At 33.1% G+C, this 21823-nt stretch overlaps 1 pseudogene; it reads left to right on the top strand.

The window, feature by feature from the left end:
* Positions 1-21425, top strand: part of LOC149580727 (uncharacterized) — a 60438-nt pseudogene extending 39013 nt beyond the window's left edge.
* The last annotated feature ends 398 nt before the right edge of the window (positions 21426-21823 follow it).

The following is a 21823-nucleotide window of genomic DNA, read 5'->3' on the forward strand; positions in this document are numbered from 1 at the left end:
TATCCTTGAATTTATCCAATATATTGCACTAGAATTGGGACAAGACCATGATAATCATTTTGAAGGTACACACTAATTTCTTGACATGTTTTGGTATTAACTTGTAAATATTTTGCACCTTTGGCATTTATGTCAAAAAGGGGGAGAAGATTATATGTATAGAAAATATTATCATACTTGAGATATATGTATGGGGGGAGTAGTAATATGGAGACACATATACAAATTAGTAGAAAATATGTTTACAAAAGAAATTTTGAAAAATCAGAAAAATAGAGTAATTTACCAAGCTACAAGAGTAGTAAGTCAAAACTGAGTTGAATACACAAAATGTTGATAAAGGAAGGTTATGACTTGTAATTTTGAGATTTCATAATTTTTGGTAGGATAAGTGTTATTTTCACTAATGTCAAAGGGGTAGATTGTTGACATTAAGGTTAATTTGTCTATTAGTGACTTAACACTTAGTTAGTTGTTTATATTGCTACTAATCTCTATAGTTGTTGCTAAGCTTATCATCCATCTAACTATGTTAACCAAGTATTTTTGTTGCTACCAAGCTAAATAGTTACATTGCAGTTCATACCGAGCTTTATAGTATCTATCGAGCATCTAAGACAATTTATATTATCACCCAAGCATATTAGAGTCTGCCAAGCTAGCCAGTAGAAGTGATAAAGATCTTAGTTTTAACCAAGTATATTAGTGTCTACTGAGCTCCCAGTGGTAACAAAGAGAATACAATTTTGACTGAGTCAAGTAGAGTCAACTGAGTGGTCTAGTATCTACCGAGTTTCTCAATGTTCACCAAGTCATATAGTGTTGACTGAGTTCATACTACAAAAAGTGATCGATATGGATAGAGCTTCAATTTCAACCAAGTGCTAGAGTTTTATGAGTGTTGATAGTGTTTTTTGAGTGTCAAAACATCACCAAGTTTGTCTTCTAAACCTGAGTTACAATAATGGGCTGGCTTTATGAATTATGATGAATTTGGTATTGTAGCCAACTCTAGTAGATAATCAAGTGGATTTGTATATATGTAAAGCATTATATCATATCCAAAGAATTAATCAATATGTATGTGAAGTAGTAGGAAGTAGATTATTGTCAATTGAAGAAGGCTACAAGAAATATAAGGTACATAAGTTTCTTATCTATCATAGTCAGGTGATCATTGCAATTCAATTACTCTCATTTAGCAAATCAAAGTTGTAGATTTGAGATCAACCACTAATTCATCCTAACAGGTGCATCAATCAAATCCTTTAATTGGGTGGACTTAAAAGTCTTTTGCTAAATCTCTAAACAAAGTGCATACTTCACTATGTGTTTGTAAATCCTTTAATAGGGTGGACTTAACAGTCCTTATTGCTCCTAACAGGGTAGATCACCAGAAGTGGTCAATTGTAACCCTTAATAGAACAAGTGTATACTACAATACTAAAGCTTGTGGGTATTATCCCTACCCAAATTTTACTTTATACTTGGAAGGTTTTTTGGTCACCATATCTTGTGTCAAAGTGTTATGAATGTTTTATTGCTTTCATTCTTTCATGCATGCAATTAGATCATAATATATATGAAGAATTAATTGGTGAAGTGAGTGAAAGTTTTATTGGTTCCTAATTCACCCCTCCCCTCTCAGTAACCTATCCTACCTTATATTTCCAATAACTCCAACAAAAGTTTTGTCCTATTTTATCAACATTTTTGGGCTAACATGTTTTAACTAATTCAAACTCTAAAGTGGCAAAAATACTTGTATAAAATGGCTTAAGGTTAGGGGCTTTTGCATAAGGTTTGATACGATAGTACCTTCTTGCAATGGTATTGATTTGTAAGGGATTATAGATTTTAATCAAGTTGTAATCATTGGATAATAAGATATAGGACTCATTTTAGGTTGACATAGCCAAGGGATTGGATGAACCACGTTAAAAATCATTGTGTCTTGTTTTCTCTTCTACATGCATTATTATTTTCTAATATTGGTTATATTTGCATGTAATTATTGTTTCTATCTCTTTAAATCCTAACAATTTTTAAGACCCATTTACAATAATGCTATTTCAAGATTGTCTCATTGGTGGGGTGATGTTCACTTTTTTCCTTGCACAACTATCATCAAAATTTATAGTTTCCTAGAGAGACCTTTCGTACTACCAAGATATGTCCTATTGAGGGTTGGATTTATTTAGTCCATGAGGAAAATTAGCATATTTTAGGATATTGGTTTTTTTGCAAAGTATAGTAAGTGAACTTTTCTTCCTCACCTCATAGTATTTCACCTTTTTGCAATGCTTAAACAAGGATAAAAGGATTTTGTTCATTTTCTTAGGCCTTACAAGATGGTGTTGGAAACTAAAATTGGAAAAAATTGTTAATATGTTATCATTGATGTCAAATCTTAATGGTAAGAAATTTACTGCCTATGTTGAGTTTCATATCAGTTGATCAATGAAGAGGATTTGGAATGAGAGGTAACCAGATAAACTAGTGAAGTTGAGGATTGATGAGGAGTAAGTATGATGAAATTAGAATGGCAGTGTGTCTTTCAAAAGATAATGAGTTGTTTAATAATTATATGAAATAAGGAAGACTATCGAGTTGATTTTTAGAAGAGAAGAAAGTCAATTGAGTAAAACACTAAGCTTGATTGAGCGACAATTTTACAAGGCTATTGAAATATAAGATTAAGGAACTTAAATTTTAGCCAAGTAAATAATATAAGCCAAATTGAGTGAGCTAGTGAAAGTCGAGCATAGTGAAGATTGAGAAAGCTAGTGAAAGATGGGTGAGATAGAGTAGAAGTGGCCGAGATACATAGTATTGATCGAGTGTAAACAAAATTATATTTTTTGAAAGAATTAATTTGAGGTTGACATAGTTGAATTTTTAGATTAGTCAAAGTGTGTAGATGATGAGGATTAATGAGTTAGCATATTTTATACATGAATAGAGTTTTTTATGTGATCAAAGGTGGGGATTTAAGAAGAATTTTCTAGAAGTATGAAGAAAGGAGTAGAAGGAAATAATGATGGATACATTTAATGGATCTAACCTAACTCTAATATCTACGATGTTGTTTAAGAAGAAAGAGGTTTAAATTTCCTATTTAAGAGGCATAGAAGATATTTTCTAAGGTTGGTTCATTGGTGATTAGATATCTTGAGGAAAACCTATGAAGAAGTGAGGGGCAAACCCACAATCGTGGGTTACACTTTTTTGGAGGAAGGAAATTATGCTAAAACCAAAATCCTAAAATGTTTGCTTATAGAGTTTTAATAGAAACTCCTTAAGGAGATTGGAGAAATGTGATTTCTTGAAAGGATGCCAAGAAAATTAGTAATGGAGATAATAGTGAAGTCCACTAAATGAACTAGCATGAGCCAAATGGAGATTTGAATTTACAAAGTGATAGAATTTTACATATCAAACTTGATACTTCTATCTAACCATTGTAGCAATCCAAATCCTTTAATCAAGATTAACCTAACACTCATTTTTTAAATCATTTAATCAATGTGACATTCTAATCACTAGTACATTTTGGCAAATATGTGACTATGTGTCTAAAATTTTTAGTCACATGACTAAAACTAATCACATTCTACTATTTCTTTGCAATTTACAGCTACAGGTGACTAAAGAAGTGACTAATTTGGTCACTGAGTGAAATCTCAAGATGAACCAAATAGAAATGATTAAATAAACTATCAAATAGATGACTAAATAAGTGATTAGATAATTAGTCACTAATATTTAGTCATATGTACTTCCTACCTTCAATTTGTCTAAGGTTTATTTATTAATGGACTAAGTTAATTTTATTTTCCATAACTCATTCATAGTTGTTAGACCTTCTCTTTCTTCTTTGTTAAATGGCTTGAGGGATCTATTCACCATTTTGAGCTCATCAATCAATATTGAAAACTAATTTAGTTATTCACTTAGAGGCATATCAATAAATGAGTATATTATTGACTTTTTTACTTAATGTAATTATCTTTTATTTATATTACTCATTTGGATTGTCAATTATTTATTTCAATATTCATAATTAAAAGAACTACTAACTTATAAGTAGTAGTTAAAAACATATTAAAATATATTAACAATTTATTATTAGTTAAGAATATATTTTTAAAATATAAATGTTATTTTTTAATAAAGTATGAGAACACTGGTATTCATTTTCATTTGGAGGGAATTTTAGACAATTGATATTTTTGCATGAAAAATGATGGAATTTTTTGTCATTTTCCCTTTGCTAATTAATCAAAGATGCATTTTCTATAGGTTTTCTCTAAAGTTTCATATGTGCTCCATTATGAAAACTCCTTTTGTATGCATTTGTCCTTCCAGAAACTCAATGCATTAGGTTTCAACAACCAATCTCCGTGCCTATGCTCATGCAAGATGCCTTGCATTAAAATAATTTTTTGTCAAATTTTGTAAGTTCTAAAGTCTCTAAAATCCTAATATCTCTTTTCTTTTACAATTAGTATTACTTGACAAATGAGAAATATTTTTTAAGAAAATAACACAAACTAGTTATGAAAATAAATTATGTAAATTTTTATTTATTTAAATAATATCTTTTCTTGTAACTTTTATTAGTACTTATATTATTTATTATTATTAATTTTTTCAAATTTTAAAAAAGCTCAAAAACACATATTTTTTCTTTACAGAAGAAAAGGAGGAATGGCAAAAAAGAGTCGAAAGACTATTCTGCTGAAAAAGAAAATGAGAAATGGCAGCAAAGAGTCATGATTTGCTAGGAAGGGCATAAGATTTTGGATTTTTTTATTCAATTCATCTCCAAAAACCTTCTAATACTACATCTACATGTATCACCATTTGGAAAGAACGGTAAAGTTGTGAGAACTACATGCCTATTGTTGAAAATTAAAGGATCTTCATGTCAAGGTTGTAGGGACTTCATCAATGAAGGTAATATCCATTGTATTTTTAGAGTTTCCCTTATCTTAATTGATAAATTCTAGGGTTTATTTATTACATTGGTTATGAAAACCATTGAAGGAATTTCTTTCATTTGTCTCTATTGTATTTGGTTTTGTACAATTTTTCTAAACTTTTGATTTGGAATTCAAACTGACTAACTAATCTTAATAGAAAAAGATGTATAAAGTTAATAATTGTATCTCCTCAAATGGGTCCATCTCTTCTCACCTTGAGAGGCCCATTTTATTGAAAGGAGACCTTGTTCCCTAATAAATAGGTTTGGTTCTATCCACATATCCTAAACCAATGCTAAAATTAACTCTTGAGCTCCATGAGCACTTTATAGATGTAGTCTCTTAGTTTGGAGGTCCAAACTATGAACATTCTTATCTAATCATCTTTTAATAGTATTAAATTATACAGGAGTCTAGTCTTCTTGCCATGAATATCAACTTATAATCATCTTGAAATCATGTTCAAACCTAAACAAGACTAATTTTATTAGCTTTGGATTTTGAAGGGCTCAATATAAATATTACATACTAATCTTTAAGGAAAAATAACTGATTTACCAATAATATATTATCAGGTGCATCTATAGGGCTCAAATGATGTGCAAATGAATTGCATTGAACTGGTAAGGTTTAGTCCATGATTCCATGCAATGGGAGGTTTATTCCAATGGATTTGAACTTCAAAATAAATTTCAAGATTTCAAAGCACCATGCTAGATGCTTAACAATGTAGATTTATGTCCCATTGTATAAAGAAAAACCTTAATAGTTCAACTCAATTCTTGAAGCTTGTTGATGTACTCCATCATTTATCATTAAAAATGGTGAAGTTTACACCAATCACATCATAATACAACTAAACTAGACCCTATGATGCATAATTTTTTATTCTAAAAATGTAGCCAATTGAGCATCAGTTAACTTCAAAGCTAGCAACTTAGAAATACAAATCCTTTTTCTACCATAATGCTCAAACACCATGGAAAAATATAATGTACAATAAACATACTTGATGTTGAATAGCCTACTAATGTGGGCTTTCTCATGATCTAGGTGAAATCTCTTAATGAAAATGGACTTATGGCTTTTCAAGATGGTTCCTTTGTTATTGCAGACTATATTATACATTGTACCAAGTAAGACAGGTTGGTTTAGTTGCTATGTTCCTTCCAGAGCACTTTTCATCATCTATTGTCTTATTTTTTGTAATGTCCCATTTTTTTGGAGGAGTTAATTATAAAGTTATCAATTTAAAAAAAAAATATTAGAAGGTAACTTTATATATTAAATAAAAAATCTTCTAGAGGTTGTTGGAAGAAGCAGAGAAAAAATTAAAAAGGAGGTCGACCTATCGAGGAAAAAAGAATAAATAGGCATTGAGGGCTCATTGCCTATCATCAAGATTTATATTGATATTTGTTGATGTGCATTATGGAGCCTAGGGTTTTCGCAGGTAGTCACAATTGGCCATTGAGAATAAAGACTCTCAATTGGTACATAATTTTGAAGGTGTGAAATATCACTTGAATTATTATACTGGTGGGAAGGATATTTCAGTCCTTTCACTTATGCTCAATTTTTGGTTTGGAGTTTTAGTTGGAGTTGCACTTTCATCATATCATCTTCAATGTTCAATCTCCACCATTTGATCAATCCAGGTTCTTCATTTCAATCTGTAGTTGCAACAAGTTCTTAATTGTATACAGCCAGTTAGGGTTTCTCTATAATGTGCCATATCATAATGTTTTGGTGCTGAAAATTGCCATATCATTTGTAAAAACATTTGGTTTTCATTGAATGAATACATTGGCATTATTATTTCTTTTATTCAGCAATATACTTTTAGTAGTGTATTAAATTTAGGGTTTTTTTAGTGGCATATTGGAAAGGGTCATTACAGTGGTTTCAAAGCGGTTTCTTTCCAGCCTAATAGGGTTACCCAGCCACCATTTAATTTAGTTTACAAAAGAACCAACATAACTAAGAATATGGCTGAGAGACATTCTCAAAGCCCATCCAGAAGTGTGCGAGATGATGAGACTTTACAGTAATAGGAGAGGCTTCTACAGTCAATAGAGGCAAGTAAATAGGCAATGATAGTTATGATGCAACATTTGATTGGGGAAAGTAGGAGAAATAATCACAATAATGACTAGGATGACAGGAGCATAGCAGGATCACAAAATAGGACACAATCTAGAACAACTGATAGACCTACACATCCTACATTCATAGAAGAAACTCTAGTATGCATACGTAATGCTCCGGTAATAGATATTCTAGATGAACTTCAACAAGCAAGGAATGAGTGGAATTCATTACTAGAATATGTACAGGATCGATGGACATTTGATAGGTACCTGAACTATAGAGCTACCAGGTAGAAGCAAGTAGATAAACATAGTGAGTTGTAACACGTCACCAACAAGTTGGTATTACCCACATTTGATGGTAGTGGAAAAATGATTTCTCATGCTTGGATTCATAAGGTGGATACTTTCCTATCTCTGAAGACTATGACAAAATTTGAAGCACTCAAGTATGTCACTTTACACTTAGATGGGGCAGCACATGATTGGTGGACACATGTCATGATCACATTGTAACACAATCAGGTAACCACTTATTAGGAGCTTGTGGATAGATTGATAGAAAGGTTTGATAGAAAAAATCTTGAAGTTTATTTCCAGGAGTTTTCCCAGTTGAGATAGTCATGAGGCTTAGAACAATTTATCAATGACTTCCAGAAGCTTGCAGTGATGGTGCCTAACATTTTAGAAAGGAGGCTAGTCATTTTATTCACAGAGGGATTAACTAAACCACTCAAGGGATGGGTAGAGGCCTTTGATCATCCTAAATTATAGGAAGCCATGAAGAAAGCCCATAGTATGGAACTTGCAACTCATGCAAACTAGTTTAGTTCAAAGGGTTCTTCATCATTTAGAGATAACAAAGAGGAATTTAGCAAGGGTAAAGAGAAGATTAGTGACTCAAAAGGCAAGCTAGCTACACCTTGGGATAAGGAAACACTTAATGACCTATGTAAGAAAAAGCTATGCTTCTTTTGCAAAGGTCCCTATGAGTTTGGTCATGATTGTCCTATGAGGCCTAAGGGGAAGGCTAAGTGAGCGATGTGGGTTTTTTATGAGGGTTCAAATTTAGAAAGTTTAGAGCACCATGATGAGGATCTTGATAAGGTAGAGGGTAAACAAGAGGTAGATAGTGCTGAGAAAAAAGAGGCTCCAGAGATACATTTACAAGAGGCATGTCTATCTAGTATTCAAAGAGAGGGATCTTTCAGATTTTGGGGAGTCTTGGCAGGGTAGAAGGTTATTACTCTATTGGATATAGGTGCCATGCATAATTTTATTTATGCACGATTTGTGGAGAGGCATGGAATAATTACTGAAGAGTTCAAGGGACTGAGAGTGAAGGTAGCCAATGGATATACTCTTCATTGTGATAGGATGGTGTGAGATCTACCTTTGCGCTTAAATAACTATGAGTTTAAGGTAGACTATCATGTGGTCAACATGGGTGACATGGGCATATTAATTGGGATGCAATGGCTACATTATTTGAAGGAGGTTACCTTAATATTGGAGGATATGGAGATATGATTCGTGGTGGATGGCAGGACTCATGTGCTGAAGGCTATCGGTAATGGTGATGTTAAGACTATCTCATTTAAGTAGTTGGAGAGATTAGCCAAGCATAATAATATAGAGTGGGTGGCAATATGTGCCTTGATGCCTACCCTGGGGGAGAACCATAAGACTAAATATCATCCAGATATTCAAAAATTAAAAATCAAGTATGGGAAGGTATTCAGTGAGATTTCACCAGGCAAGCCACTAGATAGAGGTATTGAGCACATTATTGAGCTAGAGGAAGGTGCTAAGCCTATAATGATCACACCATACCAGCACCCAAAATGACTCAAAGATTAGATCGAGAGGACCATCAAGGAGTTGCTAGTGATAGGACACATCAGACCAAGTAAGTCACCTTTTGCATCTTCTATTATTTTGGTAAAAAAGAAGGATGGAACTCTACAAATGTGTATTGATTACAAGGTGTTGAATAAGAGAACTATAAAGAAAAAGTATCCCATCCCATGCATCAATGAGCTAATAGATGAATTTCATGGGGCTTCTTATTTCACAAAAAATTATTTGAGATCGGGCTATCACCAGATCAGAGTTCGAGAGCAAGATATTGAAAAAACTACTTTCAGATGTCATTATGGGCATTTCGAGTTTGTAGTCATGCCTTTTGGTTTGACTAATGCACTTGCCACTTTTCAGTCCACTATGAACAAGGTCTTCCACCATTAGTTGAGGAAATTTCTGCTAGTTTTCTTTGATGATATTTTAATTTATAGTAGGACATGGTAGGAACATTTAGAGCACTTGGAGACAGTATTGAGCATTTTACAGAGTGAGTCCTTGTATGCCAAGGAGTCCAAATGTGATTTGGGGATGAAAAAATTGTTGTATCTTAGACACATCATTAATGTAGAAGGAGTATGAATGGATCCTAAAAAGATCTGTGCTATTGTTGATTGGCCACCACCAGAGAACCTTGCATAGTTAAGAGGGTTCCTTGGTTTATGTGGATTCTATCACAGGTTTGTTAGTGGCTACTCATGACATGTAGCACCTATGATATATTTTTTGAAGAAAGAGGCATTTGTGTGGACTCAGGAGGCATAGGAGTGTTTTATGCGGTTCAAGGAAATAATGACTACATGCTCAGTATTAGCATTGCCTAATTTCATGAAGCCAGTTGAGCTTCAATGTGATGCTTATAGAGAGGGAGTTAGTGTTGTACTCATGCAAGACAAACATCCTATAGTTTATGAGAGTAGGAAACTCAGAGGGGATGAGAGATCATTTAGTATATATGATAAGGAGATGTTGGCCATCATGCATGCCTTGGCCAAATTCAGACAGTATCTTGTGGGTAGCAAATTTTGTATTAAAACTGATCATAATAGTTTGAGGCACTTTTTGGGACAACGGGACTTGAATGATCATTAGTAAAAGTGGGTGAGTAAGTTATAGGCATATGATTTTTATATCACATATGTTAAGGGGACACAAAATATTGTTGCAGATGCTTTATCCCATAGGCCACACCTCACTTCTATGATTTAGATATTAGAGGATTGGCGACACTTGATTGTAGCAGAATATGCCAAAGACAAGTGGGCCTCTACTATAGTGGAGGGAACAACAATTGACACCAAATACACTCTCATAGATAATTTGATCATTTATAAGAACATGATTTACTTAGTCCTAGGACCGAAAGTGAAGCAGTTGATTTTGAGAGCATTCCATAATTCAGCTATAGCATGCCATCTTGGGTATTTCAAGACTTACAGGTTAGTATGGGAATAGTTCACTTGGAAGGGACTTAAGGCTGATGTTTTTTAGTATGTGTGAGAGTGTCATGTTTGCCAGTAGAACAAAAAAGAGCACACTTATCTAGTAGGGCTCCTAGAACCACATCCTATTCCTAACAGGAAGTGAGAGTGCATCTCTATGGATTTTATTACGGGCTTGCCCATGGCCTAGGGGCACAATTGTATCTATGTGGTGGTGGATAGGCTGACAAAATATGCTCACTTCTTCCCTATCAGTACTACATACTCAAAAACTCATGTGGCAAAGGTCTTCTTCAGGGAGATTTTTAGATTACATGGTTTGCCTCGGAGCATTGTGAGTGACAGGGATAGCCACTTCATGAGTCACTTTTGGCAGGAGATATTTTGATTGTGTGGCACTAAGCTTACACCTTGTACCAGTTATCACCCACAGACTAATGGTCAAACAGATATTGTAAACAAATGGGTGGAAGGGTATTTAAGGAATTATGTGGCAAATCAACAGCGAGCTTGGGTCAGATGGATATATCTCTGTGAGTATTGTTACAATACTACATATCATATGACTATTTAAATGATACCCTTCATGGCACTTTACGGTTATGAGGCACCTAGTTTCTTAGATTTGTTGTTGGGAGAGAGTCGAGTACCCCGTGTAGGTGAACTATTACAAGAAAGTAAGGATATAGTTGCTACTCTTAGAGACAACATTGCTAGAGCTCAGAACTAGCAAAAGTAGTATGTAGAAAAGAAGAGGAATGAGCATAGTTTTGAGGTAAATGATATGGTTTACCTCATGTTGCAGCCATATAAGCAATCCACTCTCAAGACGAGTGGTGCAGAGAAAATCAAGCCACGCTATTATGGACCATTTAGGATCATCAAACAAGTTGGTGAGGTGGCTTATGAGTTGGAGCTTGCCACAAATAGTAGAGTGCACAATGTGTTTCATGTATCATGCCACAAAAAGGCGTTGGGTCAGAATGTGATGCCTTCTACAGTATTACCTCCCTTGGATGATGAGGGGAAATTGATCTTAGTGCTAGAATCCATTCTAGATAATAGAGAGAAGCAACTTCACAGGAGAGTATCTAGTTAAGTGGAAAGATTTACTTATTGAAGATGCTAGTTGGGAGGGAGAACTAATTTTTTAGCATCCAGCATTAAGATTGCTTGAGGCCAAGCAATTTTAGGAGGGGCGGACCTGTAATGTCCCATTTTTTTGGAGGACTAATCATAAAGTTCTCAATTTTTTTTAAAAAAAATTACGAGGTAACTTTATGTATTAAATAAAAAATCTTCTAGAGGTTGTTGGAACAAGTAGAGAAAAAATTAAAAAGGAGGCCAACCTATTGAGGAAAAAATAATAAATAGGCATTGAGGGCTCATTTCCTATCATCAAGATTTATATTGATATTTGTTGATGTGCATTGTGGAGCCTAGGGTTTCTATAGGTAGTCACAATTGGCCATTGAGAACGAAGATTCTCAATTGGTACGCAATTTTGAGGGTGTGAAAGATCACCTAAATTATTGTAGTGGTGGGAAGGATATTTTAGTCCTTTCACTTGTGCTCAATTGCTGGTTTGGAGTTTGAGTTGGAGTTGCACTTTCATCATATCATCTTCAGCGTTCAGTCCCCACCATTTGATCAATCCAGGTTCTTCATTTCAATCTGTAGTTGCAACAAGTTCTCAATTGTATACAACCAGTTAGGGTTTCTCTGTAATGTAGCATGTCATAATGTTTTGGTGCTAAAAATTGCCATATCATTTGTAAAAACATTTTCATTGAATGAATACATTGGTACTATTATTTCTTTATTCAACAATATACTTTTAGTAGTGTATTAAATTTAGGGATTTTTTTAGTGGCCTATTGGAAAGGGTCATTACATTGTTAGTACAAATGGTTTTGGAAGTACATTATGTCCTTTTTTTATTGTGTCTGTGATTAATGATATTCTTTAGAGTAATTATAGTTACACCCAGAGTTGTGCTCATAGTATCTCTTTTTTACATGTATTCTTACTCTTTCCCATTTCTTGATACAAAGGGCATTGTTATAGTGGATGATGATTGCATAGGACCATTATATGAACATATTTTTCCACCTTTATTAGATCCATCTCTTTTATTTGTTGGAATTCCATGCAAGGTTTGTATATACTGAAATCTTTGAATGTTCATTGTATGATCTTTACAATAGGTTTAGTTATGGGGAACGCCAGATCAATTCCATTCTTCTCCCTTATGAGAAATTGAGTGTGCATTATCTCCATACGATGATCCTGAATTCTTCTATATACATGCTTCTTAAATTTTGTAACCATATTTTCTAGCTCATTACAAATCATATCTTTTCCATTCTTTGAGTCACAATCAAAGTGTATAGCACAAATATTCTTAGGCAAGGTAGTTCTTCCATCAATGAAGGACATGATTAAATTTGTGGACAACTTTTATGAGCTTAAGGATATTTCTGGCATGCTCAAACATTATACTCATGATATTTATGACCTTCAAGTCACCCTCAAAACCTTGATTTTTTTAATTATTCACCATAAAGTATAGAGGAATCTTTTATTGAAATGAGTTGAAAATTATAAGATGTTAACTTCCAAAAATGTGTTGAGCAACATGTTATGTGACAAAATTTGGCTTTGTAATAAAGTCAATGCATTTTCACATGACGATAATGGTAATTTTCATTAAACATAGTTTCTTGATAAAATAGAAAGCAAGAGGTGATATATTCACTCAACTGAATGTAATCCTAGTTAATTCTATCATGAGTATCTATACATGACCATTGCATAATTTTAAAATGCCAGAATTCACAATGGAAGACACTTTGATATACATCTGCCCACGTCCCACATCAATAGTAATAACTTTAAGTATAATGAATACATTTATTCTATAATATAAAAGTGTCTCTTGTCTTTCTTCCATCCTTCTTCTACATCTAACCCCCATAGAATATATTGATTTTCCTATCTTAGTGAAGAATTAAAATAAATTTGTAAGGATTTGAGAATAATTGAAACAACTATTTAACCATCAATGAGTAGGATTAAGAACAAGAATTATAAGATCTATCTGACATCTCAAAGAATATCTCTAGTTCCAAGTCTTACATCTAAATCACATTAGCTTTTTTTCCATTTTGAAGATTTGCAACTTGTTTTTGACACTTTATTAGATGTCTAATCATCTCAATTGATTGTCTAATATTATTGTAGCATGCTTCTCTATCCTATTACTCATTGGTTCATAATGAACTCAAACTCTAAATCCTTTAACAAATCTTTATAGGAACATAATTTTATGAACCTAATGGTTAAGTACATTTTGATCAGCTCTTGTGGATCACATCCAATTACTTTTAGTGCATCACTCACATCTACAAACTTGCAATGTTGACATGTAAGTACAAAGTATCTTATTGGGAAAATATACTATTATGAATACCTTTAGGAATATACATAAGGTGCTTATGCTCCATTACATATTGACAAGACCTTTGTTTTTTGTGTTCACAAGATCCAAAACATGATTAATGCATAATTCTTAGAATGGAGACCAATATAATTTTTCTATTGTTGAATACAGATCTAGACCTAAAATCTATAATGTTATGTTTCCTCTCTATTCAATACACTCATTTTCTAATGTGTTATGCAATTAGTGTGCTAGGGAATTTCTTTACATATGATGCCTTACACTCCAATATTTAGATAACTTGTTGTGCAAACTGATGGATAATGCTTGTATATTTTGAATGAACCAAATTCTTGTAAGAAATAAATAAACTTAAATTTTGGCAGAGGCTGGTGTAGTTACATTTAGGATGTGTAAATGAGTTGAATGTGGGCTATACAAATGAATCTAATTTCTACAAATTATGAGTAGAAAGTAAAAAATAGATAGTGAAATGGTTTTGAGGTTTTATCAGCCTCTAGACTTATCTTGTGATGCCTATGCATGGAAAATTCTATAGTGTTGTTGCATAAGTGTTGCCTATGATTCTATAGGGCTATTGCCCTTGGTGAATAGTAGGTTGGTACTCCACTAGCAAGGGGAACATAGGCATGGACATAGGTAAAGTCATTAGTAGCAGATCCAACCCTTTATCTATATGGGGATTCCACATGGTGTTAAAGTTTTCTATTATGATGTTGGATAAAGAAGTCTATGCATGTTGAAACCCCATTTTGGGTTACCCCTACTTTCTAGCATTAGTTGATCCATTTGCCCTGGGAAGTCTATTAATCCATCAACATCACTAGTTAGTGTAGCACCAATAGACTCTTGGTTGTCATTTTTGTTGTGATGCTATTGATTATGTTATGAATAGGGTCATTTAGGAAAAAAAGGGAATATTTTAGTTTAAATTGTAGGCAAGGCTTTCATAGACCAAAAAGTGATGTAATACAGTTAATAAGATCCAATTAATAAGATAATAGAGTGATAATAGCTAATGGTCCTAAGAATTTTCATATTGCATAATGTTGGCATTGGGTCAATTGGTAAAATATGAATACCATAAGTAGAACTAGGTCTATTGAGTCATTTTTTATGTAAAAATATGGAATGTAATGCATTAGGGTCAATAGATTTGTCATAAGAGAAAAAATGATAAGAGCTATATAATTGCACCAAAAGTTATCATGAACCTTTCTAAAATTGCTCACAAATTGCTCCTTAATGGTTAGTTTGGTTCAAAAATTTAGGTGGGGTGGTTGGGGATATTTAGTAAGGTATATTTGAACATTTTTGATGCCCAAGAAAGAAATGAACACATTCAATATAAAAATGAATCTTTTTGGCAATAAAACTACATGCTTTTTCTTGCAAACTAGAGAAAAATATGAATGTATCTTGGCTTAAGGAACTTTGATCATGCCTTATTTAAATTAATTTATCTACCTTATCAATGTGACATTATTTTTCATTCCTTTCCATATGATAAGAAATTAAGGAATACCAACAACATTCTGATCTTCTGCTCACGAAAAGATTGTGTCTTGTTACATGGAAACTAGCTCAATGGAGACATTTTTTGGTAAGGATTCTTGGTGATTCCTGAACCTATGCATTGAGGACCTAGAATTTGTAGATTCAAATTTGTTTTCACTATCTTTTTGGTCTTTCCAACACTAGATTTATTGATAATAGGCTTCCATACACCAAGAGATCTGGGTGTATTATGTGGAGCATCACTAGTTGCCTGCATACACAGACCACCAACACTATGCTCACTGTTAGAAACACGATGCAGAATTAGGAATTTTTTTCTTGCGCATAATCTAAATGGATTTCATTTCTTAGCATTCCCTTATAAATTTCATTTTCCATAGACCGAATTTCATGTGAATGTTGCTCTGATTTTTCTAAATTTTTACATGCTCCTAGAGGGTTTTCGTTGCAGTCTTCCCTACTTGATATTCAAGACTTTATATGAAGATACTCTTCAAGGGTTACTTTATTCAATTCCTCTTCTTTGACATAATTTTTTTCAAATGGAGGGTTACTTAGGAACAATTGGCATTTCTCCTTTGTATTCCATTTGACATTTAGGAGAACATTTCTACTGGCATCAGTAGATGTGTTGGTTTGTACAATTGTTGAGGCATTCTAAATGACATTAACCTCACTAATATGGTATCTAGAACAATTTTCTCCTATCATTAGATCTGATCTTTGGATCTCTTCATTCATGGAATTCACTAAGTTAAGTTCTCTTCTATGTCAAATCATCATTCCTTTTGAGATATGCAAATCCTTTCCCTTTACCATATGGGTAGTTCATCATGTGCTTGAATGAAAATGCAAGAATTAGAAAATAAAACCAATTTCCTTAATATTAATGAGCACACATATAAAACTCAAACATCATGAATAATGTTTCATTAATTTAAGCTTAGAGTAAAACTAGATTGTAAAATTTCATGATTCAAGCTCAATTACTCATTTTTCCATGCAACTTTCCTTTTGATAGTAAGTTTTGAATTATGGGCAATGAATGAGCCCTTCTTAGAACAAGAATTCACTAATTTGGGATCTCTTCAATGATGAACCATCCTTACTAATGAGATATGCAGTTTCTTCCACTTCAACATATGGGCAGTTCATCCTATGCCACATGAAGTGTTCATTACAACATACACAGTTGCCAATTAGTTTAAGACTTGCTCCATTCCAAGTTCCTTTAAACATGTCATAGAATTTGTCAATCGCTTTTCATTTTCCAATGCTTTAGTATGTTTTCTAATAGATCCACATGTGAGAATTTAGTATTTACTCACATAACCTATGAATGTAGTGTTCACTTGTAATATGTTTGTGCTAATCATGACTAGAACATGGAACTTTGTAGGTAAGTGTTGTTCCAAGTGGGGATGAGTTTGAGAAGAGTCTTACAAACATCCTTAAGGATCACATTCTTCTAGAGGTTGAGATGATTCAAAAGGTTTATAAATTTTGGGTATATTAGATGGAGATTTTGAAAAGAAATTAGAGGAAGTTGCTAATAGCTCAAGTTCTTTTTTCTAGTAACTTTAGTAGGGAAAGGAACATGATAGCCTATGAAGAAATCCATTGGGTTTAGGAGGTGATTTTTGGGAAAGTGGAGGAAGAATGAAGTAACAAATAATAAATTTGGTAGGCTTATGAGACAATTTCAATGCTTCATGCCTAAAGAAGGCTGCCATGTAGACAAACAAAGAAAAATATCTAAAGTCAAAATGGTAGAAGAACTGATATATGTTAATTCCCATTGTACATGAATAGAGAATATGAAATATATTGGATCACAAGATGAATAATGTTAAACACTTCATTGTTTAAACCATGGTTGGTGAACATTGCATCACATGAACCCATCTTTCATGAGAATGAGTGTAACACATAGCACTCATTGCATCTAAGTGATGCTCAAAAAGGTGAAGCACCGAGACTTCCCAGGAGGCCACCCATCCCTATACTACTCCAACTTGAGCACTCTTTAACTATGGATTTTTATCCATGATTAAACCTACTTTTCTTACAACCCCATTTGCAAAACCTTAAGCAAGTGTTGTTCCTTATGAAGAATTCATTAGAAAGGCCCTTAAGCTCATGAATTGATAACTATGATATTTTTTCCATAACAAGTCAAATTATGATATTGCTATCGAGATTCAACTATGTAGTTTTTTGAATCAAACTCATTGACCCTTGTTTCATGAACAGTGGTTCACAAGAACATATCTCTTGTGTTCCATTCATTCTCATGAGAATGGGTTTATGTGAACCCTTCTCTTAAGTTTTAAAACATAATTCTCATGAGAGATGGGTTTACATGAGCCAATGCCATGAAACATGGGTCAATGAGTTTGAATTAAAAAACTAGACATTTTAACCCTAGTAGCAACATCACATTTTGTCTTGGTGTGGAAAATATATCTTCCTTATCAACTACATCACATGCTGATTTAGATATCTATAATCACATACTTTTATTGGGTTCAAGTCTTCTTGATCTTAAAAAATAATAATAATCAATAATGATAAATAATAATTAATCATGGCTTGGGCCTATTACCCATCTAAAAAAAACTTATTCAATTTCTTTTAAAAGCTAACAGTAAGCTAGAAGTTATATGTTAATTAAATAAGGCTAATATAGAATTGACACTCAGTGATTGAGGAAAAATAAATATATATTTCTATTGGATCCTATCAGGAACCAAAAAAGCAAGGCTTCAAAACCAGAAAAAACCTAGATAGAAAATGAAGCTTGAATAATAACTCATAAAAATTAAACACATGCAACAATTTCATGAATAGAGCATTGAAAAGATTTTTCTACATGAATACAGTGTTAGATTAAATTTAATACATATGTTCAAACCAATAATTACAATGCAAAAACCCTGAACAACATGGGAAGATTATCAAGAGATGTGCCTACCTCTTGGCAAGATCATTGAAGCCATATTTTCTCAAAAAAAATTCTCCATTAGCTTCACTTCACAATCACCCATCAGTAAATTAGAGTCTGAGAGAGACGTATCTTAACAAGAGTGAAAATCCCATACATTAATGTTTCCTATCTAGGTGCACATGAATAAAATGCAAGCACCCTTGCAATATCCATTCATCCTCAATCCATGTTGATATGTTCTCTTGTGCTCCAACTCCATACCACTAAAAATATGTAGGATTCAGGAGTATTTTTTTCTCCACAACATATAATTTATTAAGGAATGAATAAGGTAGGGCTTCAATTTTTGGATCAGTTAAATAACTTCTTCAAAACCCCTACAAGTTAGAGATTGTCATAGCAGCACAACAAGCATTCTCCAAAAAATAATCGACCAAATTCATGGAAAATTCCATGACAACTTCCTCAAAAAATCCAGGCTTCATAATGACATAGCTGTTGTAATTTTCTCCAATATTCCCCATCAACATACAAAAGAAGTAGCACTAATTTTTCTTCCAAAAAAAAGTACCAAAGAGCACTTTCTCTATGGAATCATGTTAATCACCAATTTTCAACCTTCAAAATTTGGACCTTGAACTAGATAAACCAATTTATAATTACCAGCATAATAGATTGCACCATTTAAGATTTTCAATGATTCCTAATCTCTAATGCTCCACTTGGGGATAGTAGAATTACCCTTCACATTTCAAATGGTCTATTATAATAATTTTCTGAGCATGGCATGTGGTGCATTGATTCACCATAAGTTGGAAAGGATTTAGTCTAACAATTAGTTTTTTTGTTATATTATCTAGAAATGGCCCTATGTTTGGAGGACCAGACTTTGGTGCTAAACAATAGATGCCATTTGGAACCAAGTAAGCCATCATTAATTTAATGTGTTTGGGTTGGAGATTTAAAATAATGTATTTAGTAGAATCATTTGTGCTACTCATGTAGGCCTACTATGAGTGGTGGAGGCCACATAGGAGGACAAGGTGCACTTGGAAAGTAATGGCCAATGGGTGTATCAAATATGAGAATACCATCCCCACAAGTTGGATAACATCCATATGGCATGCCATCAACTCCCAGTGGAAGATCATGACTTGTAGGAGGACATTCACCATTGGTAAGGCCATTCAAGTATTACTTTGTTGATTATATTATTTATATATATTATAAATATTTGGCAGTTTCTAGTAACCTTTTTAAGGAGAGTTATATCATTTTTTAACATAGACATCAAGTGTGATGTATAGGTTGGATCTATTGGTGGCCCCTAGATTTTAGTAAATGACCATGTTGAAGGGCCTCTTCATGTGTCTACTCCAATAGGAGGCTCTACAAGGGTGACTACCCCTTCTCCGTAGAAGGTACTTTTTTAGATTTTTCTTTTTCTTTTTTTGTATCAACCAATTAGTATGGTACATTTTAATTTGACAAGTTTTGAAAAGGATTTTCATTTTTTGTTTCTTGTATAAATGGTTTGGATAGTATTCTATTTATGAAATTTAGTGATGTGTTGGATGTTGTTCTTGAGAGGGCTATAATTCATCTTCTCCGCAGTATCAGACTCAAGTTCAAGGTTGGTTACCACTAGTAAAACAAACATAGAAAACACAACAATAGTTTTTGTAGCCATTCCAAAATCAACATCAATCTACACAATCTCATTCAAAGTTACAAAAATTGCAGCAATTATTGAATTTGCAACAATATGGTCAACATGTGCAATCCTCTCAACTACATAGCCAACAACCAAAACAATCTCAATTATAAATGTAGGCCCAACCATCTTAAAAAAATATCATCAACACATGCAACAACATTCACAACCACATGCCCAACAACCCACACAATTTCCTTCACAATTGTAGGCCCAACAATCTTTGCAACAGTATGGTCAATAGGTGCAATCTTGACAATAACATGTTCAACAAACCCCATTTGTCCATGTGCTAGATTCATAAAAACCATCTAAATATGGGAAGTTTCATGTTTCTTAGTCCCTAATCTAGCTAAATGTTGCTTCCTCTCTTTAGTAAATTACTTCCCAAACTCAGGAACTATCACACAAGCAGTTAGTGTAGAAACTATCACAGCAACAACCCTCTAGTCAGCTATTACTATAGTAGGTACCTAATATGCAAAGAAATGTTCAACCCCAACAACACCTTTCATTTAAATAGTAGATATAGTCACCTCTAGTACTAGCACCTTTAGCATAGGCCTTAACTTAATCCCATGAACAACCACTCTTGATACACCCTCAACAAAAGAAAGTACAATATAAATATTGTTAATAAATTTAATGACTCAAAATAGTTTAGTGAATGTGAAATATCTTAAGAATAATTATTCATGATTTTGATTTTGTAGGGTTATTATCAAGTGGCTCCAACACAATAATCTAGACTGCAACAAGTCAGTAATGCATTTATGACTTAGTTGTTGATTTATTTAGGGCTCTTAATGTGGTATAATATTAACATTGTTATATGTTGTTGATAAAGCCATGGACATTCTCAACATAATCACAAAGAATTCTGACAACTAGCTCTACCAATGCACTTTTTGTGTCTATTGAAACTAAGATTATTGTAGTTATCACAAGAGTTAGTGCCCCTAGTTTTGCACCGCTAACTTGTGTCTGGATAGGGCATACTTCTCTAGAGGGATAGAAGTATTTTTATTATAGTGTGACAAACAAAAGCAAGGTTTTAATCAATATTATTTTATTCAATCTTGCTAGCTTCACTTGAAACTTTGTGATTAATGTTAGACATTTATATTCAGTGGAGGTCACTCTTTTCAGTTAAAATGTTATCATTTGAAAAAAATATGATACAGTTTCTTATGGTTTCCAATTTATGTTATCTTGCAACTAGTAGTCATGCTAAAAAATTTGAGCAACAAAAGCAACTACTGCATCCTTAGCCAAAACTACAACAACCTCATCAACACAAAAAGCCTCAAATGTTGCAACCCCAATAACAATAGCCTTAGATGCAGTAGTCCAATGCACAACAACAACCACAACTTTACCAGACCTAGCAACAGCATCAACCTTAACTATAACAACCTTAGTAAATTTTTCAACCTTAAATATTAATTGTGAGTTTCCTTTTATATGATGTTCCATGTGGACCATAGTAGTAAAATATAAAATAATTTGGTACTTAAAATTTTGATATGAATTTTTACTCGGACCTTTGTGTTAACCAACAAAATAAAACAACTAAGTTTTCAATAGTGTATAAAACCACTTTAGCCTCTCTAACATGGAATATTACAAGTTGTCACCTCCAAAGAATGTGGGTGAAATTAGTTGTCCAATTTTTAAAGATAATTTTTTTTAACAATAGAAATATAATTCATGCTTATGAAACACTTTGCATACTTATTTGTGCTCCTCGATGTGGCTTCAAGGAAAATTTTGAATTTTTCTATATAAGTAATTATTGTTTAGT

This window comes from Cupressus sempervirens, chromosome 1 (genome assembly GCF_028749045.1).
Source record: "Cupressus sempervirens isolate cs-2001-9-10 chromosome 1, ASM2874904v1, whole genome shotgun sequence".
Taxonomy (NCBI): domain Eukaryota; kingdom Viridiplantae; phylum Streptophyta; class Pinopsida; order Cupressales; family Cupressaceae; genus Cupressus; species Cupressus sempervirens.